This window comes from Phyllobates terribilis, unplaced genomic scaffold (genome assembly GCF_046119375.1).
Source record: "Phyllobates terribilis strain yellow unplaced genomic scaffold, ASM4611937v1 Scaffold_11__3_contigs__length_659146591, whole genome shotgun sequence".
In the NCBI taxonomy this organism is placed as follows: Eukaryota; Metazoa; Chordata; class Amphibia; order Anura; family Dendrobatidae; genus Phyllobates; species Phyllobates terribilis.
The window spans coordinates 327,015,524-327,025,492 of NW_027362771.1; positions in this window are offsets into that span (position 1 = coordinate 327,015,524).

Here is a 9,969-nt window from a genome sequence, read left to right on the forward strand (position 1 = left end):
AAACATGTATGACCGCCTATGGAGTAACAGTAACTAATGAGATAGATGCAGATCAGAGTAAATTTAACAGAGGCCGCAGGTGTAATGCGGCATGATATAATGGATCAGATGCGTACTGTACCTGAGGACATATCAGCGTCGTGGGGAGAGAGCAGGGGATCCACACAAGCGCCTCGACGCGCGTTTCTCCTTCCGGCTTCGTCAGGAGGCGTGACACAAATTTAAAAATGGGCACTATAAATGTCACAGGGTCCGGGCGGCTGGCGAATCGGCGCATCGCTCGTCATGTTGCTCCTCCCCTAAGAGGCGCGGCCGGCCGACGCGCGCCGGGGGAAGACGGGAGGGAGGAAGCTGTCATCGCTCCCGTCGTCCCGGCAACGCGTGCAGCCGGCGACGCCACAGGGGGCGAACAGCGCATGAGCGGGATGCGTCTGCACCATCAAAGTAAAAAGGTGATCGGAAAGCGGCCGTTATGATAATTAGAGGGATCAGATTATATAATTAGATAGTGAAAGTACACGGTCCCCGAGGGGTGGTATATAAAGTTAACATGGGCACAATATCCTAAGGGCAGCGGGGAAGTAAAACCGCTTTCCTAGGGATGGCCCTACCAGGTCAAGTAATTATCAACAAGTATCATACAGAGGGCCCAATAGTATCCTTTAAAGGGCTAACAAAGGATATATATGATTGAAAAAGGGCTATAGGGTGAGCAAGTGTGGCAGGGACCAGCTGTGACACATAGTCAACGCCTAGAGACGATGGTACAGGAGTATCTCCAAGTAAACATTGAAGCCACGACTGTGTCACTGGACCCTTGCTCTTTTTGGGCTTCCAATCTGGATAAATGGCCGGAGCTAGCCACTTACGCCTTGGAGATCTTGTCATGCCCCGCAGCCAGCGTTCTGTCTGAACGTGTGTTCAGCGCTGCTGGTGGTGTGCTGACAGATAAGCGCACGCGGCTCTCCACTGATAATGTAGACAGACTCACGTTCATAAAGATGAACAAATCATGGATCCAAAACGACTTTTCTACCCCTGTGTCATCCTGGGGAGAGTAAAAGCTTGATGATTGGTTAAAATCACCCTACCAACCGTTTTAAGCTTTCAAATTACTAATCATGTTTATCTGTATCTTGACTGGAAAATAATTTGGGCTTTGTAGCAGTGTGAAGCACTGATCCTATTAGGCCATCTATACTAAAGCTTCACCAGATTTAAAATTAAAAATAATTTTTAGCTGCATCTAGCCCGGAAAATAATTTTGGGGCTCCGAGATGCGCAAGGCACATAAGTGCCTTCTTGCTGCACTACCTGCAGCATGACCCTCATATTGTCAGAATTCGAAGTAATCATGACTACTTGGTTGCAACACTCTTAGATCCCCCAAACTTTTCGATCAACCTTTTCATTTTAATAAAGACCAAAAAAATGGTCATTTTTGAAATTATAAGCATTAGCAGGTTGTTAGAAACTGAAATCAAACAGTTTTCAACTCAAAACTTTATTCTAGGTGATGTTACATTTGCACATAGGACCCCTTGTTCGAAAGGAGCTTCTGAACTCTCTCGTCCATTGAATTTGTCAGGTTTTGGATGGTTTCTGCTTCAATTGTTTTGCATGAGGACAGAATACCCTCCCAGAGCTGTTGCTTAGATGTGAACTGCCTCCCGCCATCATAGACACTCCTTTTAATGATGCTCCAAAGGTTCTGAATGGGGTAGAGGTCAGGGGAGCATGGGGGTCACACCATAAGTTTGTCCCCTTTTATGCCCATATCAGCCAGAGATGCAGATGTTTTATGTGCAGCATGAGATGGTGCATTATCATGCAGAAAAATGATCTTGCTGTGAAATACACGGTTCTTCTTCTTGAACCATGGCAGGAAGTGCTGTTTGAGAAAATCCACATACATTATGGAGTTCATCTTTAGCGCCTTCAGGGATCCTAAAGGGGCCGACAATCTCTCTCCCCATGATTCCAGCCCAAAACATTACTCCACCTCCTCCTTGTTGGCGCTGTAGCCGTGTTTGCGTGGGGTGTCCATCAACCAGCCATCCTCCACTCCATCCATCTGGACCATCGAGCGCTGCACGGCACTCATCCGTGAACAAAACAGTTTTGAAATCAGTCTTCATGTAATGTTTGGCCCACTGGAGCCGTTTCTGCTTGTGTGAAGTGGATAGAGGAGGTCGACAGGATGGCGCATGCACAGCTGCAAACCTCTGAAGGACCCTGCATCTTGTTGTTCGGGGGACGTTGGAGGCACAAGCAGCTTCAAAAACTTGTCTGCTGCTATGACAAGGCTTTTTTGCCGCTGCTCTTTCAACCTGACGTAATTGCCTGTAGGAAAGAGTCCTCAATTTGCCCTTATCAGCACGCACACGTGTGTACTGTGAATCAGCTACATACTTCTTGATTGCCAAGACACTTCATCCTGATCATCGCACAATGTTGATTGTAGTCATGCCTTGACCTAAACACTCCACAATTTGTTGCTTCTCAGCAGCCGACACATCCTTTTTCTTTCCCATTTTGGCAGAAAATGTAGGCTGCTTAATAATGTGAGAGAGCCTTCATAAGTAGTCTTGCCTTTCATTGGACACACCTGCCAAACTAATTAGCACAGGTGTCTGCAATTGCTTACAGTGATATAAAGAGCCCTGACACACATCACCATCAATGAGTTTAACTGACAAACAAACAAATTCTTCCCTTATCACTCCTAAACACTTTTTGCATAATAATTTGGAACGCAGTGTACATGTGCTTTTCCACAAAACACCAGTGGTTCACGTAGTGAATCTTACAGTTCTAACTTGCCAACCGTGGTCTGTATGGAGTTGTTCAATAAAGGGCCCAAAATTAAGATAACATAGATGGGAGAGGTCTCTATGAATAGGAATTCCTAAGTATTTGATACCCTGTGAGGGCCAGGCAAAGGGAAAGTTGGACTGGATGGAATCCTGTATGGATTTGGGGAGGGAGACATCGAGGGCCTCAGACTTCGCTGCATTGATTTTAAAATTTTACCATGTAACAAAGTGATCTATTTCAGCCATAACAGCATGGATGGATATATGTGATTGAGTGATATATACTAGGACATCATCAGCAAATAGAGAGCACTTGTACTCGGTGCCTCCCACCTCAATCCACCTAATATTGGGGTTATGGCGAATTGATGAGAGCAGGTGCTCCGTCACTAGGATGTATAAGAGAGGGGACAGAGGACATCACTGCCTTGTCCCATTGGTGATTGTGAAAGGTGATGAAAATGTTCTGACGCACCCCCTGGGCCTTGGGACACCCGGAGCCGGACCCTTTTTGGTGGATGCTGGTGGTTGTAGTCTTCGTGGCGGCGACCCGGTTCCGTGGCTCAGGGCGGTCAAACCAGTGGCGGAACTATTTATGTGGTTTTGATGTTTAAATGTCCGACTACGCCACCCGTGGATTGCGGTCAGAGTGAACCGCCGCTACAGGGCAGACCGCTGAGGCTGGTGTTGTGGGTGCAGCAGAGCGTAGCATAACTCCCCACGGGAGGAGTATAGCCTCAGGGCAGTGTATGCGGAGGATGGGGGTGATGGTGCAGGGCAGCAGCAGTAATGACACGGAGTCAGTGATGCAGTTCAGGGCCTTTACTCACAGTTCTTATTATCCAGACCACGTCTGCAGGTAACGGCTGCCCACGTCGTACTGTGCTCACCAGGTGAGGGGCTCAGACAACTCCCAGATAACTTTGGAGCACTTCACAAGACCCCCTTTGTGTGTCATTTGTCTGGCCTTTCTTACCAACACTTCTGTCCGGCTGCCTCGGGCCTCCTCTTGGTAAACTTGGCGCCAGTTTCCCTGACCCTATGTGGTGCCTTCCTAGCGGGTGTAGCGAGGGGCTGCGCCACATAAAATGTCAGAGCCTCCGGTTTCTAGCTGAGGGTCGTTTCCTGCCTCCACTAGTTCGGGGACCGGTCTCCCCCTTTGGCCTGACCCCTCCACGCAGGTGGATTCGGGTGTGCGGTGGCAACTCGCCCGTCCGCACCCCTGGGATCCCTTCATTCCTTGTTCCTGGAGCCTTCTCCGCTCCTCTTCCTTCCTTCTCCCTCTTCCAGGCCTGGGCCTCTGTTACTAGGCCCGCCTCCGGAGCAGAGCTCATGCAGAGCCCCTGCTCCCTGCCACTTCTGCTCAGACTTCTCTGCACTGAACTAAGATGGTGCCCACCTTTTATACTCCCTTCTCAATGCACCCAGGAACTGCTTCCTCCCTGCTCCTGCACTACAGGGTTCCCCTTCCTCAGTGTTCCCTCCCCCCACTCCAGCCAGGGACAGGGACTGTCGTGCCCATCTCAGGGGCATATTGGTCGCCCTACCCCACGGCAATGTGGTGTAATGCATGCAGGTGTCGGGTCCTGATCCACACTCCATCCTTACCTGAGAGTGAGATATCACACCTCTGGGTGAGGTGCAATACGTCTGTAGCAACCGAGCCCTCAGGGTGCTACAGTTCCATTTATCTTCAGCCTAGGTGACGTATTGCGATACAGGGCCGTGATTTTGGCTATAAAAGGGTCCCCTAGACCCCTACCCCAAGCTTTTTAAGAGAATCATATATGGCGTGCCAGGAGACTCTATGGAATGCTTTCTCAGCATCCAACGAGAGTATCTAATTACAAATTTTTAACTGCATCTAGCCCAGGAAATTCCTTGTGCCTAGTAGCAGTGTCTGCTAGTCAGCGGATTATCCCGGCTGTTAAGCAAGCTGCACCACCTGTAGTTTAGACACTTAATTTTTTCAAAGGAAATGCTTCGGGACCATGGGATACTTAGTGAAGAGCATCAGGAGGCACCCCAAGGCATAGGGGCTGGGACTGGCAGTAGGATGCCTTGCGGTGGACAGCCGAGCTCGATCCTTATAAAAGCTTTTTAACTGCAGCAGCTTTAGTGGACGCTACTGGAGCTGGAATTACCGCGGCTGCTGGCATGAGACTTGCCCTCCAATAGATCCTTGTAAATGGATTTAAAGTGTATTCATTCAAATTAGAGAGACAATTTAAATTAAAAAGCTTAGAGCTGCCTCCACCACAGGGGGGCTCGCTCGACCCACCAGCTGACAGGCACCAGTATTGGGAGAGGGGGGCTGGCCGTCAGGGTTCACCGCGGCTCTGGCACAAACCCGGCGACACGGAGGTGGCACGGGCAGGAGCGGACTGGCCGTGTCGGCTTCTCACTTTTTGGATTTTAGAAGGGCATGACATGCCTATATCTGTGTCTCCCCCTCCTTTTACTCCTCCACCTCTTTTATTTTCGCATGACTATATGTACTTGTCACTTTTCCATGTGTTAGTTATGTCTTCTGAGCAGTTTGTCAGCTTTTGGACACCTTTGAAGGTGTTTTCTATGTGTTTCTATGTGTTTTTGTTTGCCTGCCATTGGTTTTAACGGTGTTCGAAGGTGTTCGACGAACAGTTCGACGAACAGTTCGGCGAACACACGGGTGTTCGACGAACCGAACCGAACTCGAACACTACGGGGGTGGCTCAACACTAATAAGCAGTGATCAAGATGACAGAAAATGAGCAGCTAATTATTAAAGACAGCTCTAATCATGTGCAGGGCATATAACCAGTGTTCATTCATTTGCTGCTCATTTTCTGTTGTCTTAGTCTCTGCCTAAGTAGAGTGAAGCACTCATGATGAGTTTTCCATAGGCTGTTGTGCTCTGCTTAGGCAGAGACTTATATGATAAAGTTCTCTTCATTATACTAAGCTTTGTAATTTCGATCTTTGCTTATGTAGAGAGCTGCAGCCATTGACAAACTCCTCTCACCTTCTGCGCTCCGCATAAGTAGCGTTGGGTGGGCATTTGCTTTGCCGCTCAATACTGTCTTCATTTATTACTTAGAGCTGCTTTTATAGTTTTAAATTTTTTCTAACTCAAACTAGTGTTAATAGTAAGGCAAGGGACTGGTTTAGGATTAGGTTTATGGTTAGGGCTAGGGCAAGGTTTAGGGCTGGGGTTAGGGACCAGATTAGGAATAGGGTTAATGATAGGATTAAGATTATGGTTAAAGTTAGCAATAAGGCTAAGGTAATAACATTGTTACATAAAAATTGTAATAAGAAAATAAAAAGCAAACAAATAAAATAATGTATAAAGTTTCATATATTTAAAATTTGAGATCTGATTTCAGCAAAAAGCCAAACAAAAAAAGAGATGAAAACGCAAAGTATAATTACTAGTGATGGACGAGCACCAAAATGCTTGGGTGCTTGTTGCTCGGGTCGAGCACATTGGAATACTCGGGTGCTCGACCCGAGCAAAGAACCCAATGTAAGTCTATGGGAAACTCGAGCAATTTTCAGGCGGCTGCAGAGGGCCTAAAAATTGCCCAAATCGATGGGAACAGTGCTCAAATGGCATGGGAACAGCATGGGGAAGACCCCTGGAAGCATTTCTGACCCCAAGGTCACTGCTGTCAACAACGTTGTCAGAGGTATTACGCCACTTTTCCGGACTCACGATAAAACATGCAAAAACGAAACCAAAATGGATTTTCCTGGAAAATATGTTAAAGATCATACTTTCCAGGGTAATGACTTGTATATAAGGCAAAATAAATAACCAAAACCAAAAATACTCCTCCACACCTTAGGCTATGTTCACACGTAGCGTTTTTGATGCGTTTTTGCACTTTTGCATTGCTTTCAACAGTGACAAATGTATTCACCAGGAGATGTCATTTTAACATTTTACAACCTTATCTGGCCATGTGGTGTGAGACATGATCAGACATATCCTGTTTCATTTATGAAGGAGGGACTCTGAAAGTCACAAAGCTTATTTTTATAGGGCCATCAGGCGGCCTTTACTATTCTTAAAGGGCCAGCAGTCGGCCCTCACTATTCGTAGAGAGCCATCAGTTGACTATGCTTTGTTGTTCCCATTATTAAGAGTTGGTCTCCTATACTGTTATTACGTATACTGTGAGTGGCAGGGCTGCCCAAAATTTGGACGCACCCCAATACCCCTTTGAAAATTTGGACCCACCCCAATACCCCTTTGCAAATTTGGATGCACCCCAATACCCCTTTGAAGAGACTTAGAGGAGGGCCTCCTGAAAACAATGTTCCCATTATTACGAAGTGGGTCTCCCATTGTGTTTGCCTATGCAGTGAATGCAAGGGTTGACAAAAATTTGGAGGTACTCCAATGCCCCTTGGAAGAGACGTGGAGATCAGAGGGCCTCCGGAAAAAAATGTTCCCATTATTAGGAAGTGGGTCTCCCATAGTGTTGGCCTATACAGTGAATGCAATGGTTGCCAAAAAAAATTGTAGGTACTCCAATGCCCCTTGGAAGAGATGTGGAGGTCAGAGGGCCTCCTGAAAACAATGTTCCCATTATTAGGATGTGGGTTTCCCATTGTGCTTGCCTATGCAGTGAATGCAAGGGTTGCCAAAAATTGGGAGGCACTCCAATGCCCTTTGGAAGAGACGTAGAGGGCCTCGTGAAAAAATGTTCCCATTATTAGGAAGTGGGTCTCCCATTGTGTTGGCCTATGCAGTGAATGCAAGGGTTGTCAAAAATTTGGAGGCACACAAATGCCCCTTGGAAGAGACGTGGAGGTCAGGGGCCTCCTGAAAACAATGTTCCCATTATTAGGAAGTGGGTCTCCCATAGTGTTGGCCTATGCAGTGAATGCAAGGGTTGCCAAAAATTTGTAGGCACTCCAATGCCCCTTGAAAGAGATGTGGAGGTCAGAGGGCCTCCTGAAAACAATGTTCTCATTATTAGGAAGTGGTTTCCCATTGTGTTTGCCTATCCGGTGAATGCAAGGGTTGCCAAAAATTGGGAGGCACTCCAATGCCCCTTGAAAGAGACGTAGAGGGCCTCATGAAAAAATGTTCCCATTATTAGGAAGTGGGTCTCCCATAATGTTGGCCTATGCAGTGAATGTAAGGGCTGCCAATAATTGGGAGGCACTCCAATGCCCCTTGGAAGAGACGTGGAGGAGGGCCTCATAAAAAAATGTTGCCATTAGAAAGGAGCAGATCTCCTATACTTGTAATGCCCATGCACTAAGTGTATGGGCTGACAAACATTTACCCCTCGGGGGTATACATGAACATACTGCATAATTTTTTTTTTTTTTACGGGCATCATAAATACCCTTTAAAAACATTATGTGGCTATTGCATCATGGACCACAGTCACCCTGGTGATATGGTGGTGGAGGATGAGGAGAAGAATGAGGAGAAGGAGGAAGACAAGAGCAAATAGACAAAATCAGGAAGCGTATACTCATGTGTGGGTGTGAAAAGTGCATGGGAATACACCTCCCAAAAAAAGACACTGGATTTGAGTTTATGTTGCGCTGCTATCTTTCGGTGGTGTTGAGAAGTCTGGCCTAATCCAGCCCTTGTTCATTTTTATAAGAGTCAGCCTGTCAGCATTTTCAGTTGACAGGCGGATGTGCTTATCAGTTATAATTCCACCAGCGCCACTAAAAACCTGCTCTGATAAAACGCTAGCGGCAGGGCAGGCCAGGACCTCCAAGGCATAGAGAGCCATTTCATTCCACCTATCCAGCTTGGATACCCAATAATTATAAGGCACAGAGGAATCACGGAAGACGTTGGTATGGTCGGCAAGGTACTCCCTCAGCATCTTCCCAAACTTTGCACTCCTTGTGAGAGTACCCTGCTCCTCAGGGCCTGTGCGATAGGAGGGGCTGAGAAAATTCTCCCAGAACTTTGACAAGGTTCCCCTGCCTCTGCTGCATTGGAGTTGTGTCTCTCTCGCCTGTAGTCCTTGGTTGTCCAACGAACTGTGACCTCTGCCGCCAGCGTTTTCAGATGGGAATTTTTTTAATAGTTCCGCTACAAGGGCCTTCTGGTACTGCCCCATTTTTGTAGACCTGTCCACCTCAGGAATAAGAGATATAAAGTTCTCCTTGTAGCGTGGGTCTAGAAGTGTCACCAACCAGTAATGACTGTCACCCAAAATTTTGAGAATGCGAGGGTCATGGGAAAGGCAGTGTAACAAACTCAGCCATGCGTGCCAGACTGCTAACAGGCAAGACTTCTGTGTTCTCACCAAGAGGAAAACTGACCATGCTCTCCTCCTCCTCCTCCTCCTCTCTGTCTTCAGGCCATCCACGCTGAACAGACGGTATGACAGTTGTGCAGGTAGTACCGTCTATAGTGCATGAAACTAGCTCCTGTTCTTCCTTCTCCTCTTTCTCATTGTCACCCAATCCATGTTGGGATGAGATGAGGCTGGGCTGTGTGTAATCACCCTGTATGGTTCCTGGCTCCATCTCATCGTGCTCTGCCGTCAATGCATCCTCTTTGATTGTGAGCACAGAGTGTTTCAGAAGACAGGGAAGTGGGATGGTGAAGCTAATTATGGCGTCATCGCTGCTCGCCATCTTGGTGGAGACCTCAAAGTTTTGGAGGATGGTACATATGTCTGACATCCATGTCCGCTCCTGAGGTCTTATGTGTGGAGTCTAAACTGAATACCGACGGCCTTGTTGATGCTGGTACTCAACAACTGCCCTGTTCTGCTCACAAATCTTCCCAACATCTGCAGTGTAGAGTTCCAATGCGTGGGGACATCACACACCAGTCTGTGAGCCGGAAGCTGCAAACGCTGCTGAAACACAGCAAGGGCGGCGGAAGCTGTAGGTGACTTTCTAAACTGGGCACACAGGCGGCATACTGTACTTTAACAAGCAGATCCGGCAGCTCCGGGTAGGATTTGAGAAACCGCTGAACCACAAGATGGTCAGGCGTGGTACGTGTGTGAGTTCGCCTCGCCTCAGAGCCGCCAACAGGTTCCGGCCATTGTCACACACGACCATGCCTGGCTGTAGGTTCAGTGGTGTGAGCCACAAATCTGCCTGCTCTTTCAGAGCTGTCCACAACTCTTCAGCATTGTGCCGTTTGTCACCTAAGCATATTATCTTCAGCACA